The following is a 22,947-nucleotide window of genomic DNA, read 5'->3' as shown; positions in this document are numbered from 1 at the left end:
TAGTGGTGGCTTAAAGTAAAACTTTGAGCCCGAAATCTTGTCGCCGTGCACTGCTTCGATTTTTAATTTTAAAGTTGAAGAGGCTCTGAATTGATTAAGCGGCGAAAACGTTGGATGTAGAACTCGTAACTTGTAAAATTCGTAAGTTTCGTAGGACCCGAGGAAAGACTGATGATTGATTATTGCCGATTGATGATTGATTAAAAAGCGAGAAAGTTAGACATTTTATAGGATTCGAAAAGGCGCGGGCTTGATCGAGTGGGCGGAATAAGAGCTTGATTGGTGTGAGATTTGGGATAGTTATAAATTTTCTTATTATTTTTTTTAGAATTTTGGCTTGTCCTTGGCTAGTTTGCCAATGGCCCTTCCCAATCATCTCTTCAGACAATGTATCATTGGTTAACCCTTTATCTTTTCTCGAGTTTTCTCAATTCTAAGAGGGGCTGATTATTGAGTCGCCAAATCGCTCGAGATATTCTCTATCAATTTTGTTTAAATTTATAATCTGTATCCTTTTATCATTGATTTACTGAGGATTAGCTACTGTGAGTGATCCGTGATGAGTCAGCGCATGAACAAACAGATCCAGATCCTTTATAATTTCTAATTTGATAATTTCTATATGACGTACGGACTTATCTTTATCTTGGCTTAGATTAAATTTTCTCTCTTGGATCCTGGCTTTACCCGTTCCTACAAAACAAATATTGCTTTCGATTTTGTCAGGTGAACAAACAAGCCAGGGTTATAAATTATGATTTCGAAATTCTTTAATCGTCATTCCAGCTTAAATTTATCTTTTTCAAATAATTTCTTCGGATCCTGGTCCGTTCTCACGAATCGTTGCGTCAAGTTGAGTAATTTGTTCCAAATTCTGTTATTTTTTAGATCGTATATTTACTGGTTATATTTTCTTTCAGAACAAATTTCTCACGCCGTCACGTTTCCTTTATGGTAACGCGAGTGATACTAACTATTGGCGAAAAAGGAAATCGTGGAGTCCCCCGGACGTAACAACAAAATTACAAGATATTTATTTTAAGTAAATACCACTTAGGTTAGAATAAAAATTTTCTAGAAAATATTAATACATATCATTTGCGTTAAAAAAAATAAAGATTTTTAGGCGCGCGCATACACACAGGCGCCTTTTTTTTACCTTTTTTGAAAAAATAATTTTGTACTAATAATTACCACATGGGTTAGCATAGAAAAATTAATTTAATTAAACACGGCAACCAAATTATTTCATTGTTTCAAATTGCAGATATTAATTGGATTTACTACAATGTATTTGACTTAAATATTTTAATATTTGAACTAAGCAATTTATAATCAACTAAACGCATTTAGTTCAGTTAACAACTCTTTTTCTTAGTGTAGACATACATTTATACCAAGAATCTTTTAAAAGATAGGTACATGGTTAAATACGGTCCTTTGTACTTTGCTGCTGATTAAAACTGAGTCACCTTCTTTATACTTATCGTTAGTATTCTTTTTATTCTCTCTGTTATTAATATTATAAGATATTATTCATAATATATTTAATTATAAAAAATGTTACCATAAATTATATACATGTATTAATTTGAATAAAAGTACACTTTTATAAGTATACTTTAAATATACATATATAAAATAATTAAACATAGTAAATGGCACATTCAGAAATTTTTAACGATCTTAGACTATATGTAGTGTCGTTCCTAAGATTGAGCGTCGCGCGCTATGATAAAACAGCAATAAGGTGAGAAATAAAAACGGCAATCATAGGTATGAACACCAATAAACATTTCAATTTCAAGCCTAAAAGTACAAATCCAAAATAACCTGTTTTAAATAAATAAATTGTTATTAATAAATATATACTAAAAAAATTATCATATTTTGTGATTAAATTCGTTTGTATAAAAGTTTGGTTCTATTTTTGCAGATCGAGAATAAAAGAAGGTCCATACGAGTCTTCTATGGCAAGATGTCTACTCAGTTTGAAAGTGTCAACGGTCCTACGACGCGAGAGTCCGCGATTGAAAATGAAGTACCATATTCCCAAAGTGATATTGCTATTATGGGGATATCAGGTAATTGTCGATTATGATACGATTTGCCGAAACGCTATGGGAGCGTAAAACCAGGGTTCCACGGCGCGTGGCTCGCCAAGGCTTGTCTAGGCTCGTCACAAGCTTGACGAGCCGATTGGAAAAAAACCGCGGTTCCACGACGTGTAGAGACTCGCCGACCCATGGCGAGCCGTAACAGATATTGGCTCGGCGAGCCTCAACGCGTCATGGAAACAGGGTGGTTCGTTATTGTTCAGGATAAATTGTGACTGACTCGTGGCTCGTGGCGCGTCGTATCCGTAGACTGTCGGTAGCTGTTCACGAGTCAAAGGGTTCACGGTTGACACGAAATAAAAATAAGCGCAGCGTTGTTAGGCCCCCTCTTCTCATTGTATAAACGTGTCGAATCTTGTTCGATCTTGATAGATCGTATACACTATGAAGTGGTGTAATGAGAAAATTATTGATTTTTTGCAATTATATAAAAAAGAAGATTTATTATGGAACCCAAAACATCTATTATACAAAGATCGAAATGCCGTGAATGATTCATGGAAAAGAATAGAAGAAAACATAAACATTCCAGTGATGGAAATAAAAAAAAAGAAATTTGTTAGCAACCTATAGAAAAATACATATAAAAGTTCAGGTCTAAAAAAAAACTGGAAGTAAACGTTCAAAAATTTTTAAACCATTTTGATTCACATATGATATTATGGAAAATATTACTAAATTAAATTAAATATTTATTCTAATAATACTAATTAAATATCAATTTAATGTATAAATATAATCGTTTAATACAAGAATCACTAATTTAAGTATTACTTTTTCTTAGAGTAAGTATTTTTGTACCGTAAGTAAGTATTTTATTAGTAGTATTTGAATAAACATTTATAAAAATGTATGAAATTTTTCTCACATGAATATTTAGCGCACGAAGTGACTTGGCTCGTCCACAAGTCCTTTGATTCGTGCACTTATCAATAATCTTCGAAAACAAACACTTCCCGAGCCACGGATCGTGAGTGACAACAAGCCACCTTGTTCCTACAGCGCGTATAAGCTCATCGAGCCATGCCGAGCCTTGCCGAGCCAATGCGAGCCTTGGCGAGCCACGCGCCGGGACCTCGCATTAACATATTAACCAAATAAACACTTTTTCCAGGTCGTCTGCTCGAGTCATCTACTATCGAAGAGTTTAAGAAGAATCTCATGAAAGAAATAGATATACTCAGCGATGACGAGCGCCGTTGGCCAACGGGCTTTTACGGGCTACCAGCGAGATTTGCTAAAATAAAGGATCTCAGTAGCTTTGATGCCACTTTTTTGGTGTTTAGTCTAAATAAGCAAATGCTATAGATCCGCAACTTCGTTTAATGCTTGAAACAACATATGAATCTTTAATTGACGCTGGTATCAATCCTATGACCGTGAGAGGATTGCGTACAGATGTATTTATTGAAATCTGTAACTTGGAATCGGAAGAATTTGGGATGAGAAATCCAGAGGCTATAAATGGTTTGCATATTATAAAATATAATGCCAAAATATTTTCTTATGATCAGTTTATAATTATTTTTATTTTTCTATCTATAAAAGTCTAGTTAAAGAAACAATTTCTTCAGTTAAACATAACTTTTATCTGAGTGTACGTGTAATAATTGTTGTTTATATTTGTATATTTATTATAAATATCTTATGGCATGAGAGAAGATGGTATGATTTGATAAAAATAAATAAAAAAGTTTATATTTGTTTGCAGGATACAGTATGCTTGGAAGTGCTAAAGCAATGTTTGCGAATAGAATCTCATATTCATTCGATTTTACTGGACCTAGTTACGCACTGGATACGGCTTGTTCATCGTCTATGTACATCACGCTGTGAGCGCAATACGCGCCAGCAAGTGCGATGCTACTATCGTCGGTGAACTGAATCTCGTGTTAAGGCCGAATTACTCACTTCAATTTCACAAATTAAATATACTGTCCCAAGATGGCAAATGTAAAGTATTCGATGCTTCAGATGCCGGTTACGTGAGAGCTAAAGCGGTGGTGGCAATATATTTGCAAAAAGCAAAGAATGCGCGTAGAGTATACGCGATTCGAACAAAGACAAATATCGACGGCTACAAATCCCAGGGTATTCTGTATCCCAATGGTGAAAAGCAGAACCAATTAACGAACGATATTTATAACGAGGCAGAAATTAATCCCGCGGACGTGAGTTACGTGGAGGCTCATGGTACTGGTACCAAAGTAGGTGATCCAGGAAAGGTAAATTCTATCGACAAACTATTCTGCACAGTCCGGAAGACTCCTTTGCTAATTGGCTCAGTCAACTGTAACATGGGTCATAAAGAACTGGCCAGTGGATTATGCTCAATCGCTAAGGTATTGATCGCAATGGAAGTAGGTGTAATATCCGCGAATTTGCACTTTAATACTCCGATTACAGACATTCCTGCCTTATAGGAGGGACGCATTCGAGTAGTCAACAAAGCCACACCATGGAACGGTGGTCTCGTGGACATCAACTAGTTCGGCTTCGGCGGCGCAAACGCGCATGTCATTCTCCGTAGCAATGCAAAACCAAAACTATCACCGCTATTGAACATCATCAAAACGTTACCAAAATTGGTTGCTGTATCAGGTCGAACAAAGAAAGCGGTACACACCTTACTGGATAAAACAAAAGAGCACCGTAACGATGAATTTCTCTTGCTATTACACTTAATACACAATAACGATATTTCCGGCCATGAGATACGCGGTTACGAAATACTGAACATCGATAATACACGAGAAGTGACCGAGAGAACAAGTTATAAAAAGAGGCGACCTATTTGGTTCATATTTTCCGGTATGGGCTTGCAATGGCCAGGCATGGGTCATGGATTATTCGGCATTGAAACTTTTCAACGTAGTTTACAACGATGCGCAGATGAGTTGACTTCCCATGGCATAGACGTTATAAATATCATCATGAACGCCACGGACAAAACGTTCGACATAATGAATTCTTTTGTATCTATCGCGGCTATGCAGGTCGCTTTCGTAGATCTTTTAACGTTGATAGGTATATTGCCAGACTGTATGGTCGGACACTCCGTTGGAGAATTAGGTTGTTCTTATGCTGACGGTGCGTTTACACCGGAGCAAACTGTCTTAGAAGCTTACTCTAGAGGCAAGACAATTATAAATTCCAAGTTGGAACTTGGCGTTATGGCGGCAGTTGGTTTAAGTTGGGAAGAGGCCAGAAAAATGTGTCCACCCAATATCATTCCTGCTTGCCTCAACGCCGAAGACTTAGTCACTGTTTCCGGTCCGGCTGAGTCTATCCAAAAGTTTGCACAAACTCTGAAGAGCAAAGATACCTTCGTTAAAATAGTGCAAAGTTCCGGCTTTGCTCTTTACAGCAAAAACATTGCCTTGGCTGGGCCAATGCTACGCGTTTTGCTTAATAAAATTATTCCAAATCCAACGCAGAGATCAGCGAAATAGATTTTTAGTTCTATACCGGAGTCTGCATGGGACAGTTCGGTCGCGCAGACTAGCTAGGCTGAATATTTTGTAAACAATATGATATCTCCTGTGCTCTTAAGCAAGCACCTCAACCATTAGAAAGTGAGGAACACGGATCTCGACCTCCGGGTCCCAAAACAAAGGCGACGAACAATCGGAAAGGGGTACCGTGTCAGGCACCACAACAACCCGAGGAAGCTCTCGGATGGAGGGACGCATCACTTGGACAGGAGGCTTGTCCACCTTATCCTCAGGGGAGTAAGGGCTAAGATGCAACCCTACTCCCGTGGGCAAACGACGAAATTCCCTCAACCACTGCGAACAAAGACACACCCAGCAATGCGTAGGGGAAAGGAAAAAATCGTGGTACCCGTCGCAGTACATAATAAAAATAAGAATATGAACAAAACGGCAGCAAACCACGCGACTGTCGGACAGCAACTAACGTTAAGCCGCAGAAGACAAAGAAGACAAAAAAAAAATGCAGTATAAGAATTCGCAGAACGATAACGTAGACCTTTGCAGGTTAATTACCGTAAGAGCATGCCTGACAGAGTTTGCGAATTCACAATTGGAAATAAGCTGGAAGACGTTCAGCCATGAGCCCGGACTGTATTTCGAAGAAATAGGCCACATGAACCAAGTAAAATCGACTTAGAAACTAGTGATAAATCTGCACATCCAGGGCTTCAAAGTAAGGTATCACCAATTCCAAGAATATTTAAAAGATACCAAAAAAAGGTGCGGAGTAATAATCAACAATGCAGGGCAGACATGTAAAAACATCCTGAAGATAGTGGAGAAAGACCACTCAATTAAGAGAGCTGCTGAATCAGCTGCAAACCATATACAAGGCACAAAACCCGAGACGTGGCTTGATCAACGCGATTGGAACATTCGGCAAGGCGCTCTTTGGCACAATGGATGCCGAAGATGCTAAAATAATAGACGAGCAACTAAAGTTGCACAATGACGACAAAAAATTGCAGCATGCAGTGAAACACCAACTCAGGGTACAGAACTCAACGATCGCACGCATCGGCGATCTCAAAAATGTGCTAACGCTTAACAAGCAACTGTTGACAAATACCACAAAGAGGATGGAACAGCAATTAGCAAAATTCACACTGCAAGAAGACATGAACGAACATTTGCTGATCTTGACAACCATATTAAATGATCTGATCAGGGACACCAAAAATATACTCGATTACTTAACCTTCGCCAAGGACAAAATAATAATAACAAGATTGTTCCCCACGGAAGCGATAGTAGCCGCGCTCATGGAGGCAGCAACACAGCTAACTAAAGGGCTCCACTTCTCATTCAGCATAAAGGTCGAAAACTGGGAAACAATCCAGAACTACCTTACGGTAAACGCGTACCACGACAAACCATATATACACACGGTACTGCGTTTTTCAGTAATAGCGTACCCAACATACAAATTAATAAAAGCAGTGGCGCTACCGAAGCCAATTCATGACAACGTGTTTGCATACGTAAAAATTGACCAACTACTGCTGGCAATAGATAAAGAAAACCATCACTACATACTACTAGACAGGGAGGAAGTAAGCAAGTGCGTGAAGGAAGGCAATACTTACACATGCCCTACAAGCTTCCCAATTTATTACGCGGGAAACACAGCACCATGCGAGGTGCAAACGTACACGCAAGCGCCGGGGCCAGAAACATACTGCAAGAAACAGCGTCTATTCTCAAATCACACGCTCTGGATCGCATTAGCCGAAGAAAACGCCTTATATTCCGCGCCGTAACCTCAGGAAGTTAGCGATAAATGCGAAAATAAGGCGGAAGAAAAAACCACAATCAAACGGACAAGTAAACTAAAAATAACAGGAAACTGTAAACTGACAACCACGTACGTAACACTAACGACTCAAAAGACTGTAGGAACAAACACAATACAGACATACCTACCCGAATACAATCTGACATTACAGACCAGAAGCGATAGCAGAAAAGATAGCGAAACTAAGCTAAGTCAGGTAGTCCTACGACCGATAATCAGAAGCTCCAACGACCTAGATAAATTTAAATTATGTATAGAAGAAATCGACAAAACTGTTAGACGAAGGCGACGATAGTTTAGTAACTAACAAATATGTTATGTATCCTTTAGGCACCGGAACAATAATGATAATAATAGTAGCTATAGTAGTAGTAAGTATATGGTTTGTAAGACCCCGACGCGAGACAGCAAACCAACAGGAAGAGCAAGAAGAAAAACGGCGTCACGACGACTTAATGATGTATTAGGCAATTAAGCAACAAAATTAAATTAAAGCAAAAAAAAACGGAAACGTACCCCACGTTTCCTTCCACTCAAAAGGGAGGAATGTCACGAGTGGCAAAAGCCACCGCTGACGAAACAATTAATTACAAAATACAATTTGTTTATATTACGCCACCGGTATCGGTAATGCCGACATCATGACACAATAACCGATACCGGGAACGCTGAACAGGCGACCTTCTCACGTGGACAACAGATCTGCTGAGTCGGCAAGACCAAATCAGCCGGCTCTCCAATAAATAGAGAGCCAACGACAGATGCGGGGAACTCAGGTTAAAACACGCGACAGTATCGCGTCGCGTCCGGTACTATCTTAACTATCTCAAATAAAAAGCAGTGTAATTATGTTGAATAAAGAACATTATTATTAACCATACAACGAGTGTTTAATTCATACGTCTCCGATCGACAGGCTCCTACCAAACGAATCCGAGGAAATCACGCATAACAACACCCAAAAAAGTTTCTTCGAAAAAGATTTGTTTGAATCAAAAAAATTTGTTATGGTTAAAAAAATGTGTAGCATTGCTATACGGTTAAAGAAAAATTTCTTTGATTTAAAGAAATTTGTTAATTATTTTTTTTATTAGATTTAAAGAAATAGTTTAGTTATGCAATGCAAATCTTTTTTCAATGAAAGAAATATATTAAAATAATAACAATTAAGTTATTTCTTACATTTCTGTCAGTATTTTCTTTGAATTAAAAACTGATTTGTTTAAATTAAACAAATAAATTAAACAAATAATTTACATATTTACTGTACAAAAAACCAATAATGTCACTTCTTGAAATCAAATAAATTTTTATTTTCTTCAAAGATACTTTTATTTTAACTTAAAAAAATCTAGTTAAAGAAACAATTTTTTAAACATAATTCAAACATAATTTTTCTCTGAGTGTATGTGTAAATAATTCTTTATATTTTAATATTTATTATAAATATTTTACGGCGTTAGAAAAATGACACAATTTGCTGAAAATAAATTGAGACATTTGCACTTGCTTGCAGGATACAATCTGCTCGGCAGTTGCAGATCGATGTTTGCCAATAGAGTCTGATATGATTTGATTTTACCGGATCAAATTACTCGTTAGATACCGCTTGTTCTTCATCATTATACGCTACACATAATGCTGTAAATGCAATACGAACTGGCGAATGCAATGCTGCAATCGTGGGTGGACTGCATCTTGTGCTAAAACCCAACTATTCTTTACAAGGATTAAAATCAAACATGCTGTCTCAGGATGGCAAATGCAAAACGTTCGACGTTTCAGCTAACGGTTACGTGAGGGCTGAGGTGGTTGTGGCAATATATTTGCAGAAAGCAAAAGATGCACGTCGAGTGTACGTGATGATGATTCGAACAAAAACAAATACCGACGGCTACAAATCCCAGGATATTACGTATCCTAATGATGAAATGCAGAACCAATTGATGCGTGACATCTATACCGAGACAGGAATTAATCCGGCGGATGTGAGTTACGTAAAAGTTCACGGTACCGATACAAAAGTAGGAGACAAAGTGGAGGTATCTGCTATCGAGAAACTGTTCTGCAAAGACCGGAAGAATCCCTTGCTAATTGGCTTAGTCAAATCCAATATGGTTCACTCGGAACCGGCTAGTGGATTATGCTCCATCGCCAAAGTATTAATTGTAATGGAAGCAGGCGTAATACCCGGCAATTTGCATTTTAATACTCCAAATCCAGACATTCCAGCCTTGAAAGAGGGACGCATTCGAGTAGTCAACAAGGTCACACCGTGGAACGGTGATCTCATAGGTATTAATTCATTTGGCTCCGGTGGCACAAATGCGCATATCATTCTCCGCAGCAATCCAAAACCAAAACCATCACTGCTATTGAACATCACCGAATCATTGCCGAAATTGGTTGCTGTATCGGGTCGAACAAAGGAAGCGGTGCACGCCTTACTGGATAAAGTAAAAGAGCATCGTAATGACAATGAGTTTCTCTCATTGTTAAGAATGATTCATAATAATAATATTTCCGGCCATGAGATTCGCGGCTACGAGATACTTAACATCAATGGTACGTGAAATGACTAAAATAACGAGCTCTCAAGAGAGACACGTCCAATTTGGTTTGTATTTTCCGGTATGGGTACGCAATGAGCGGGCATGGGCCATCAATTGTTTGGCATTGAAATTTTTCAACGTAGTTTGCGACGATGCGCAGACGCGTTGGCACCCCATGGCATTGACCTCATAAATATCATCATGAACGCCATGGACGAGACGTTCAAAAATGTACTAAATTCTTTCGTGACTATCACGTCTATGCAGGTTGCTTTCGTGGAGATTTTAATGTCGATATATCGCCGGACGGTATAATCGGACACTCCATTGGAGAATTGGGTTGTGCTTATGCTGACGGTGCGTTTACACTAGAGCAAACGGCTTAGCGGCTTACTTTAGAGGTAAGGCGATTATGGACTCCAAGTTGGAACCGGGCGTTATGGCGGCAGTTGGTTTGAGTTAGGAGGAGATCAGAAAAATGTGCCCACCAGATATCGTTCCAGCTTGTCACAACGCCGCGGACTCGATCACTATTTCCGGTCCGCCTGAGTCTATGCGAAAATTTACAGAAACGCTCAGGAGCAAAGATATCTTCGTAAAGATGGTGAAAAGTTCCGGCTACGCCTTCCACAGCAAATACATTGCCACGGCCGGGTCTATGCTACGCGCTTCGCTCAACAAAACCATCCCGAATCCAAAGCAAAGATCAACCAGATAGATTTTCAGTTCCATACCAGAGTCTGCATGGGGCAGTCCGCTTGCGCAATCTCACGTAAATAATTTGCTCTCTCCTGTGCTTTTCCACAAAGCGATCGCGCATATTCCAGAAAACGCGATAACAATCAAAATTGCATCACACTGTTTGCTACTGGCAATATTGCAAAGATCGTTATCACCAACGGTGACCAACATCTGTCTCCATAAACGCGATTCGGACAATTTAACCTTTCTGCTGTCTAATGTGAGTAAGCTCTATATGGCTGGTGCACAACCAAACATCTCCAAATTATATCCACCGATAAGTTTTCCAGTCGGTTGAGAAACACTGATGATTGGGCCTCTAATCAAGTGGGACTGTTACATCCGCCGTTTCCCGACATAAATTTTCGCAAGATTAGTTACCAAATGAGGCTTGAAACATAAAACTTTTGACCAAGACTGTATCCATGAAAACAGGATAAGAAGCGTCTCCCTCCTCGATACCAGCGCCGCGCCCGGTAGCATAGGCCACATAGAACCGCGTGGGATGGCGACGCTACGCCTCCGCACGCCGACGCCAGGGACTTCGTCATCCGTCTCGAACACGTGAACACGCGTCGCGCCGCGCTCTCTGTAGCGAACCACGTGGCGCGCTGTACGGTTAAGCCTATTTCCAAATCCTACTAAATCACATTTTAAATTCAATTCCAATTCTATTTTTAAATTAATCTTAATCCAAATCAATTCTAATTCTAAATTTAATTCTAATTCCAATTAGTCCTAACTCTAAATTCCACATTGATTATACATTAGTTATTTTATGATAATAATCCTAAATTTAAGTTAATGTTTGTCGCTTTCCCAACTCTGAATTTAATATTAATCCTAAATCTGTTCACTCCAATATAATAATTCCGCACCTAATTTAAGTTGAATGTAATAGCCGTAAGTTGTAATCTTAGATTTGTGTAAAGTCAAGCTATTCCTTTTGTATTAAATATTACATAGTGTGTAACAATAGAGCCTGTGTTAATTTCAAATACCCAGTGTCGTTCAATCTAATTCAATCCAGTCGGTTCTAAACAATATTGCGCGACATTGCACGACGACACGTGTTTCGCCCGTGTGTGTGCCACACGACCACCACGAGTCCTTGCCGAGAAGAGGAAATCCAGTGACCCAACATCTACTCTACCAGGGGAACCACGACGTGAGATCGAGCATTACTACGGGGAGATGAGGTTTACCTATTCTTTCAATAAATAAGGTCAATGTCGGGATTTGATTATTTTGTATTGCGACGCGTCAATTTCCTTATTGAGGAATTTTAAATAATGTGCCCGCATATCCCAGTCTCCTAATCATGTCAGGTAATTGCTAGGAATTTGCCAGCCGCTTACTATGATTGGGTAGCAACCGCTCGTTGTGTGCATGCCGTATTTTTCCGCCATCGGTTGGACCGTCATAATATCATTTGCGAGATCTGTCATCAAAATTTTCCCTTAAATATTACCGAGGATTACAATAAGAGGAATCGTCATTACATAAATATCGGCACGAATCATAATCCGGAACGGTGCATACTTTACCGGGTTTCCCTCACTACTGTTCGGGTAATTCGTGAATGCGCAACGTGCCCCGTGGATTTAATGTATTTTCTAGAGTTTCTCGAAAGCGAAAACTCCGCTTTATACGAAGATCCCGAGCCGACCATCCTCGCGATATCCGAGGAGTCTGTCTAAAAAAAAAGGGTGGATTTCCAACTTCAGGTAAAAATTCCATTCCCTCACTTTCATTCTCTCTCGGTCACCGTCCCGCCACCTCTAACGTTGGGTTTCCCGCCTTCTCTTTTCCCTCTAACCACTCAGGGTTAATCCCACTTACTACGATTGAGTATCGGCCCATTGCGTACATCCCGCCATCTAGTAGCATTTGGGTCGTAACAGGACCATTCTACCGCGTGGGATGTCCTTAATTTTAATCATATATCAAGCCACTCGACATATAGTTAAAATAGATATATCAAAAGAAATAGATGCATATCTAGCTGGACATGAGATAGACGGACAAGAGCTTTCTCCAGCCTCGGGCTATATTTTTCTAGTATAGAAAACTTTAGCAAAACTGCGCGGCACTGATTTTGAACAATTGCCTGTGATATTCAAGAAGTGGTTTCAGCAAGCAACTATTCTGACGAAAGAGGGAGCGTTAAAATTCTCGATAACCATTTTTGAAGGAACGGGCGACTTTAAAATCTGTGAGGCCGGTACAATCGTCGTCAGCGAAAACGTCCGAGGCTATCGAAAAAGATCAATTGGAGCTGCCGCCACTACCAATGCTGTTTACCAACGAAAAGATTTTGTCATTGAAAGCTCAAGATATTTATAAGGAATTGCGGCTGCGCGGGTGCGAGTATTGCAATACTTTTCAAAGAATTAAATCTTCTGACAATTACAGCGTTGTCAGTCAATTGTACTGGTTCAATCAATGGATTCCATACGTAGATACTGTGCTTCAGTTTAGCATAATGTCCTCTAGACATAGACTACTGTATTTACCGATGCGTCTCCAATACGCCGCTATCAACCCCGTTTTTCATAAACGACTGGTAGAAGAATTGCCAGAAAATGGTAGATTACCGGTGTATCACTATAAGGACACCAATATTGTTAAATCGGGTGGTATCGAGCTCAGAGGAATAAAATTTTCTTTGGCACCTCGACAACAACAGACTCAAGCCAATCCCAAATATGAACGGTACACTTTTGTGCCTTATGAAAATTTGAATAATCTAATAGAAGATCCAAAGAGAGGAAAAATACACGCACTCACTGTACTTTTACAAATTATGTGTGAGAACATGATGGCAATGAAACTGAAGGCCGTGGAAGTTGCAGGCGAACGACTCGCAGAAGCACTTTTGGCACTGCTTATATTTGATATTTTCAATGGTGAACTAGGCTCGCCTATCGTTAGTATTCCACAGGTTTTTAATAAGTTGTTTGTACCATTCAAAATGGAAAATTTTTTAATTTGAAATTGCGATTGTCATATGTGTATACAATATTAAAATTGAATAAAAGTTTTAGAAATAAATAATTAGAAATGAAAAATCTGTGATTGTTGATTATGGCACGCATATTTAAAAAAAAATATTTTGTCTTACTAAACTGTTTACTTGTTTCTTATATCTGTATAGACCGTTAAAACTTGCAAATAAAACAAGGCACATCACAAATCAACTTTCAGTTTGCTTCTATTTATAATTGTTTCTTAGCAAGAGATCCCTCTTCAGTATTTAAATTTTAAATTACTATAAAATTGCTTGGTTTGTTTCAGATTGATTTACAGGTGATTGCAGATTTTGCTGACAATTACACAGAGAGTCTGCATCAAAAGAACGTGAACGCTAATGTCGTAATACAAGATGTGAAGAACGCACCTGCCGCTCAAGACGTGCATCTTGTTATAGCGGCGGATATTTTGTCAAATCAGTCGCGTCATTCTGAAAAACTTGGTGGCTGCCTTAAAACCTGATTATTTCATTCTTCTGAAGGAGACTGCTGTGCAAGTGGATTTGAAGACCGCGTTGAAGAAAACGGATTTAACATTGGCCGGGAATCAAACTGATCCGGTAGGAAAAGCTTACTTGCTGTTGAAGAAACGAGAAAAAAGGAGAGAACCAATCATAATACATATCACAGAATCATGGCTGGTGGGTGTAAAGACAGCATTGAAAACATCTTGTAGCAAAGATCAAGAAGTGCTCTTTGTATCCTAGGATGAAGAAACGCTTGGTAAGATACAAAAGAAATAAAAGAAAAAATTATCTCGATCTTTTAAACTATCTTTTTAATTGCCTTGTAATCCTAAGAATTAGAATGAAATCAAAATAAACGAATTAAAATCTCGCGTTTTTGTTTACAGGCTTAGTCGGACTTATGACTTGTCTACGACGTGAAATAGGCAGTAAAATTGCGCCCTATATCTTCATCCAGGACAAGAATACTCCTAAATTTGATTTATTCGTACGGTTTTACGTAGAATAGTTGGACAAAGGATTGACGACCAATGTGCTAAAAGCAAGACAATGAGGCAGTTATCGACACTCGCCGTTGGATTATCAGAGCAATGTATCTTCCATACAGGTGAAGCATGCATACGTAAATACATTGATGAGGGAAGACCTCAACAGCTTAAGATGGATGGAAGGCCCATTAAGTTACTACTATTCTACTCTTCCTTCTGTCCTACTTTTGCGAATTTTAACGAGCAAGTCTCGAATAGATTTGCAGTTCTTATTCTTCACTCCATTTGAGAATTTAATCGAGTTTATTGATTAGATTCAATTCTACTCTTCCTTATGCTCTTCTTTTGCGAATTTAAACGAGCAAGTCTCGAATAGATTCGAAGTTCTTATTCTTTGCTTTATTTGAGAATTTAATTGAGTTTATCGATTAGATACAATTCTACTCTTTCTTTTGTTATACTTTTGCGAATTTTAACGAGCAAGTCTTGAATAGATTTGAAGTTTTTATTTTTCACTCTATTTGAGAATTTAATCGAGTTTATTGATTAGATTTAATTTTACTCTTTCTCTAACTTTGTTTCAAGAATTTATTCAAACTTGTTTCAACTAGATTTAACCCACTCAATTTTCCATTCTTTTCCTTATTGCACTCCCCCCTTTGGGAGGTATTTTCGTCTAATTTCTTTGTGTTATTTATTTATAATGATATCCAAACTACAGAAAGAAGGTTTTTATTGTTAACATAAATTTTAGTGGATAAAATTCTCCAACGACCTACCCACAAGTGGAAATTGCGAGCAGCTGCGCCTCATTGGCGGAATCGCCGCAATCGTCGCATCCAAAAAGTCGAAGCCTTGCACAAGTTTTTCGCGGAAAGATGCAAAATCCTCGCCGCAGAACTTAACAATGCCATATTAGCTGCTAACATTCCACATCCAGCTCCACTACCCGGAAGCTCTAACAATTTAATAATTCCCCCCGAATCACGTTCTCACTCTTCCCTTGATTTTTCTGTTAACCAACTTTCTCATTCTCCCGTTTCCCCCTCTGAGGAACCGCCGTCATCCTCCTCCAAGCACTCCTTAGACCCACTTGAATCACCCACTAACTCCCCTTTCGATTTCTTCCTTGAACCCTCTTACTCACCGGTCGAACGACCCCTGTCCTCCCCCGAACACCATCCTGACTCCTCTAATTCATCTTTCAGTGCTCTCACATACAGAATTTTTCCCGATACCCCTACTTCTCTCCCTTCGTCTCCCCCTGAATTCCCAATTCTTGATCTTGCTGATGAATACCAATTCCCTCAGTAGATACAAACGCATAAACACATACATATACACTGTTTGTCATACAATTATAATTAAAGACCAAAAATTACAAAATATAACGAATGTAAATATATAGAGATAAATATATAGTTATTAATCTTCACCGTTTTATCACGAGTTTTTGCGAATCTCTCTAAACATTACTTTTTATTAGTTAATTACTAATTTTCATCTGTAATAATCTATTGTGTTCTTACATTTTCGTCTTAAGTTATCAAAATTATAATAGAGACAAATATGTAGATAAGTATAAACATAATTATCAATTACACATCATTGTCAAAGTTATTGAACTTTTCTTGTTAATTAATTAATTAGTATTAAGCGTTCCGTTCCCTCTGTTTTACATTAATAAATATTCATTATAATTTCTTGTTCGACGATCCTAAACAAACAACTTGTAACAAAATACATTAGAATATTATTATTTTTTACTTTTTTTTCTCTTTTATAAACTAATGATTTAAATATAAGGGAATTTGATTGATTTCGCGGCCTAATCCACTATCCCTTGCTCTAATAAGTTAAGCACTAGGTCCGATCCCGAGGTAAAGCAATTAAATTTGTTGTCTCAAAACAGAACCGAGGGATCACCCGGATATTTTGTTATTGGACTCGCCCCTGTGGGGGCCATATATCTCGGATTGTCGACTCGCTCTGTTCGTGCCATAGCTGCACGTTCTAAAGTTGTAACGTCCCTCTCTTCTCTCACCACATCTTACTTATCTCTCTTCAAATCTGGACGTAACAAGAGTAAAGCACGATACCTTCGAGAATACGAGGAAATCAAAGGTATTGTACCAAATAGAAACAACATCTCTCGTAATCCAGACTTACGTTTGGTCGCAAAGTTTTGAATTCGTTCTAGGGAAAATTCGGCCACTGATCCAATCTTTCTACTACCGAGATCGTAGAATTGTCTCAGCGTTTTGCAACTTTACTCAGTAGCCCCGAGCACGAGATAACTGATATATTACCTGTCAATGACGAGGTACTATACAGGGTGATTTAGAACGACTCATGTGTCTCTGTAAAGACGTGTTTTTGGATAAATTCTGAGACGATTTTTCCTGCGGGCACTTACTCGTGTCGGACGGTGAGTTGCGCCGCTTTTGTCTACCATGTGTGTACGGCCCGTGATTTGCTAACTTTATCCTCTTACAATTCAAAAAGTAAGCGTCGGATAAAATAAATGATGATTGTGATCGCAGCTTACACAACGGCACAGGCAAGATTAACATTGTATAATTATTTAGAAAAGTTAGATAGGCGTGTATTATATTGCGATACCGATTCATATATATATTTGAGTAGCGGTGATCTAAATGAATACAAACTACGTATTTTCTAGGGAATTTTCTAGGCGACATGACAGACGAGCTCGATAGCTACGGCAACGGTAGATACATTGAGTCATTTGTGTCAGGTGGCCCGAAATTTTATGCATGTGTGATTCCATTTGTACGAATGGAATCACACATGAAACTTGTAAAGTTAAGGGAATAACATTAAATTATAATAATTCTAGGTTTGTATTGTTATTTCCACAGCATAAGGAATTTAATATTAGAGAGAGAAAGACAAAAGCAAGGAGAAGATGAAGAAAACCAAGGAAGAAAACCCGTGATAAATCTGCGTTTTAGTGCAATTCGCCGCAACGCTTTTCACGAAATCGTGACGAGAGAAGAGAAAAAAAGCATGTGCGGCGATATTAGTAAAACGCAAATTTATTAATAATTGTTATTTCCTTCCATACGGTTTTGTTGAATAATCATATTTTTCTTGCTCAAGCTTTTTTTTTTCGCTTTTATTTAAGTTTCAAATCTTCAATTTTTCTGTCCGTAGTGTTTTGTTGTAAAAAAGTTCTGTAAATAATTTTGTAAAAACGTAATTATAAATCGTTGATTAGTTTTAGTATTGTAAAATATAAAAATTGTAAATATTTTTATAATATAAAATTTGAATAAAAATGTGAAAAATAAAAAACGTTTTGTGGCAATCAATTGCCACAATCCCTATAATAAAGCAAAAAAAAAGGAAAAAAGAGACAAATTCATGTACTGGGCATATGGTCTCCGAATGTTAGCTCTAAATTTTCTAACATTCGGTAATCATAAAAATTCGTCTATTGTGTTGACGTTAGGGCATGTTCATTCTATAATAGATCAGAAATAAAATGGTTGGCCCGGACAAGACAAGAAAAACAGAACCCTTTCGACTGCGATACCAATCACATCTCCGGCGCGGTTAAGATTGTTATTTAACTTATTCTGTTGAGAGAAATATATAGTTTCATTCAATCGCTCCGTTAATTAATCACTCCTCACGCACTACCATAATTTCTTACTTCCAAAGTTTTTAATTAAAAAAAAAGATCCAAAGAATAAAAACAAATATTTTTCTTTTATTTAAAATTTGCGAGTTTATTTCCAATCCTAATTACGGACCTTTTCTTAATTGTAAATTTTTTCCCCCCTCGGCATTTCCTATCAGCTTATTAGCAGCGATACAAGAGTTAAAGTGAGTGGGGTAAGCTTATGGTTGCGCTGCACCGCAGCAAGTATCAGCTTTTCGCCGGCCGCGGTGCTTTTTGTTGGCTAGCCCACGTAGCGGTACGCTTGTGCGAGCGCGCAGGAGCTGCTCCTGCCGCCACGTTAATGGGCTTGTCCCTTTCTTCTAAAACTTACCGTTGAATTAACATTGTCAAAAATTATTATTATTATCTTCGGTCGTCATTTTTCTTTTTTTTGCTTTAGAAACAGCGTACGGTAATTGAGTCAATCATTTCGCAAAATGGAAACATCCCTGAATGTTGATCGTATGCGGTCCACCGGATGTGAGAAAACGATCTTTGTAAAGACTCTTCTCAAACAACTATCACACATATCCGATGTACGTTTCGAGAGTTTTATTTTATTACGCAAAGTGGCAAGAAGCTTATCGCCAATTACAATACAAAACAAGCGTAGGTCAGAAAAAAAGAAGGGAGTGTCAGCACAAGGATTCAGTAATAACGGTGTTACACCAACAACGACTAAAAAATGTAATCGAATTTTGTGAGAGATTACCTTGTCCGGATGATTATTCGAACGATCCACTTATCCCAAAGTTGGTGATAATCGACAACCTTATGAGAGAACCGTTGTCAAGTGACGCTATCGTAGATCTTTCTACCAAAGGCAGTTATCATAAGAATATTATATTAGTATAATTCTTATTTCATAAAATCTTTTTTATTTAGGGCGCGGACAACGTAACATATCTCTCAACTCAAATTACATCGTGGTTTTTAAAAATATTCGTAATCGCGCACAAATTCGCCATTTAATACGACAAATCTATCCTGACAATCCAAAGTTTTTAGAAGAAGCATATTATGATGCTACATCGAGGCTACACGGATATTTACTGCTCTGCTACTGATCTAAAACAATCAACTCCTGATGAATATCGATTTCGTACTTGCATCTTCCCCGATGATACGAGGCATTACGTCTACGTACCGCGTAGATCGTTTTCCAGCGTATACAAGCTGAGTAATGCTGCTTGCGAAGGTCAGTCATACTGTTCTCTTGTGATGAGAGAGGACAACATGAGATCGAGTAACGTATCGAAAATCGCTAGACATTCGATCGGAAAGAGAAACGCTTGTCTTCTCGAAGCACTGTGCCATTTGAACAATAAGCAGCAAACAAACTTTCTTCGAAACGCGGACGACAAATTTATTCGATGTATTTGTGAATGTGTTTTTAATACTCTCAAAGATAACATTACACTTGAACAATGAAAAAAAGAACGACTAAGTAAATATAAAACAACTTTGCGTCAAATCGCGGCAAAACGAGAAAATTGGAAGGAAAAGAAAAAACTTTTGGTATAACGTGGAGGATTTTTACTCTAAATTATTGAACTTATATTGTCGGTCTTATTATCGCAAATCATAGGATGAGTATCAAATTCATGAGCAAAGTGAAAAGAATGAAAAAGATGTTTTGATTTCTACGGAAAATCTTGAGAGAATGCAGCAGCAACAGCAAAAATCGGCATTGATTCGAATAGAGTTAAAGGAAAATATCTCACCGAGAAATCCAGAGTGATTAAAAATCTGGATAAGAGTAAGAATAATTCCGTGCAAACTCCAGGTACATTTCTGACACAACTCGATGTGGAAATGAGCCGCATTCTTAATTCTACCTACCCTCGTAACAAGGACGAAGGATGGAAAATGTACAGAGAGATGCTTTGGCGGTATCTTCACTATATCCGTAAAGCGAGAAGACAAAATGCAGCCAATAAAACTAAAATCAGATATAGCATACAATAAAGCATGATTTCCGGAGGAGATTAACAACGCTATTGACAACGCTATTCACAGTGAATCGACACTCGTTTCTCATGATATCTCACGAAAATCGCAAACTTTTGCTAAACTTTCTCATTTATCCGCTATCAACGACATCGTGTTGGAAAAAAATCACAACATTCAATTGCTAAAGAGTTCAGTAAAATAGTAAGAAAGTGTCCCAAAATTATATCGTACACAAGCACGCTTATTGATGAAACATTTACTAGATAATGCGGTGCCTAATAGAGTTAATTGGAACGAGGATGGAGTCGTGACTATAAATGGCAACATTGTAAAGGATTCAAATATCGTCGAGCTGATAAACGACGCGATGCGAGAAAGAAAAACCGTAGAATCACCGTCAGGAAGAACTCAGTTTGGGCCATTACTGCGCAGTTTAAACACGCGTTTGTCACTGGTAGGAAATAAACATCTGTTAAACGCAACCTCCGCTTTTTTGTCTCCGATTATCGAGAAACTATGGCCTACCGCGAGTTCCACGCCGAGACCGCGTCCAACGGTGTTGAAAAAACAAAGAGCGAGAAAATGCAAGAAGTGCGAGCAGGAAAAAAAGAGCCTCTAATTGCACATTGTTTCTTCTCTTGTTTTCGTAAAGTTTATCTACCTACAACTTTTATGAAAAACGTAGATTTACTTCCAGCGAGAAAAAGACGTTTGCTAAATTAGAGTACACTCAAGAAATAAGTGATAATGTCGGAACTTGAAAAACTGTATTACGATCTCACATATTACGCAGGTTTCTCAGCAGTGAAAAATCTGACACGCGCCACTAAACCAAATTTTACATGTGACAAAGTCGTTCGTTGGTTAGAATCGCAAGACATGTACTCACTGCATCGTCTGCTGTGTCAAAAGTTTCTTTGGCTACATTACAACGTAACGAATATCACCAATGTGTGGGAGGGTCATTTGATTGAGCTACGAAATCTGAAAAGTTACAATGACGGATATTCTTATATTCTCGTGAGTATTGATGTACTCAGTAAATTTGTCTGGGTGGAACCATTACGGGACAAAACGACCGCATACGTAACAAAGACTTTCCAACGTATACTCTCGAGAAGCAAAGGTACCTGTATATCTGCAAACCGACAAAAATAAATAATTTGTCGGACGTGCAATCCAAAAATTTTTGGAAGAAAACGATATACGTTTTAGAGTAACGCGCAACCCCGACATCAAAGCCGCCATCGTCGAGCGTTTTAACAAAACATTAAAGAAGCGGATGAGGCGGCATTTTATTCATAAAAACACACGACGTTACATTGATGTTTTGCAAGATATCGTGCACTCGTACAATCACATGCGCCATTTGGCCATTAGAATGCAGCCTGCGGTTGTAACAAGAGAAAATGCAAGTATCACCAGTGAAAATATAACTTGTCGATGGAAAGACATTAAGAAAATATCGAGAATCGTGAGCAAAAGACTATTATTAATAAATATTACGTCAGCAATCTTGTTTGCGTCAGTAGAGCAAAAGGTATCTTCGAGAAAGAATACAAAGCAAACTGGAGCAAGGAGATATTTAGAATTCACCGTATTCTCGAATGGCAAAATCCTCGTGCGTACGAATTGAGTGATTTAGCGGGAGAAGTCATAACTAGGATTTTTTACGAACAAGAATTGGGGAAAGTTGACAAAGGTCTGCAAGAGGAAAAGTTTATGGTCGATTGTGTGATAAGGAGTAGGGGACGTGAAACTAATAAACAGCTATTGGTTAATTGGCGAGGTTATCCTAGCAAATTCGACTCTTAGATCCCAGCTTCGAGTTTAACTCGACTACAAGATGTCGCCACCGGAGCAATTTCACGATTCTTCCGAGCAATAGCAGTATGAAGTATTTTCCGGAAAATACTACCTCTTCTCTCATCACTGAATTACCTCAAACTGTAGAATTGCACGGAGAATAAAAAGTTGCGCTTAGTGAAATTCAATTTCTCTGCAGTTTTTTTCACGTACGTCAGTTTCCCAAAAATGAGATTAGATTTCTTTATTCACCGGATGATGTACACAAAATAAAGGGAGCACGTGAACATGCTGGACCGTACGTGATGCAACACAGGGTGCATTCTGAAAGTTCTGTCGGAAGTATCCCTTTTAGTCATAAGGTTGGTAGCGCTGTAACTACGTTGTGTTCCTTAATGTAAGTTAAGTTTATGATTGGCTTACGTTGGTTTGCAGAGATCAGCAAAAAAGTTAGTTTAATTTCTTATATTTTAATTATTCATAAAATAATTATAATTATGTAATATTGATTAAAACATCATTTACTGACAATAATTTTAATTTTAAAATAAGAATTAAAAAGCGGAAAATGGATTTTCAAGAATTTCGTGGAGATAAAAAACGCAAGTTTTGATTAATATTAATTTATTAATTGTAAGTAAATTAGATTATGTCAGTTTTTGTGCACTAATAGTGCATAATAAAGTTCATTCTGTTTAAGTAGTTGGAGAAGTTATAGTAGCTTAGCTGGCATGCTTGTTTTAATATTTCACGCTTTTAGATAAGCACAGAGAGATAACTTATTGGATTTAATTGTTTACAGAACAGCTTCAAT

The 22,947-nt window shown here is 38.0% G+C and overlaps 1 pseudogene; it reads left to right on the top strand.

The window, feature by feature from the left end:
• Positions 1-1,978: 1,978 nt before the first annotated feature.
• Positions 1,979-15,000, top strand: LOC105203012 (annotated as a pseudogene).
• The last annotated feature ends 7,947 nt before the right edge of the window (positions 15,001-22,947 follow it).

The sequence above is a fragment of the Solenopsis invicta genome, chromosome 14, assembly GCF_016802725.1.
Source record: "Solenopsis invicta isolate M01_SB chromosome 14, UNIL_Sinv_3.0, whole genome shotgun sequence".
Lineage (NCBI taxonomy): Eukaryota > Metazoa > Arthropoda > Insecta > Hymenoptera > Formicidae > Solenopsis > Solenopsis invicta.
Note: the sequence above shows the minus strand (reverse complement) of the source record. Positions and strands in the feature narration are given on the sequence as shown.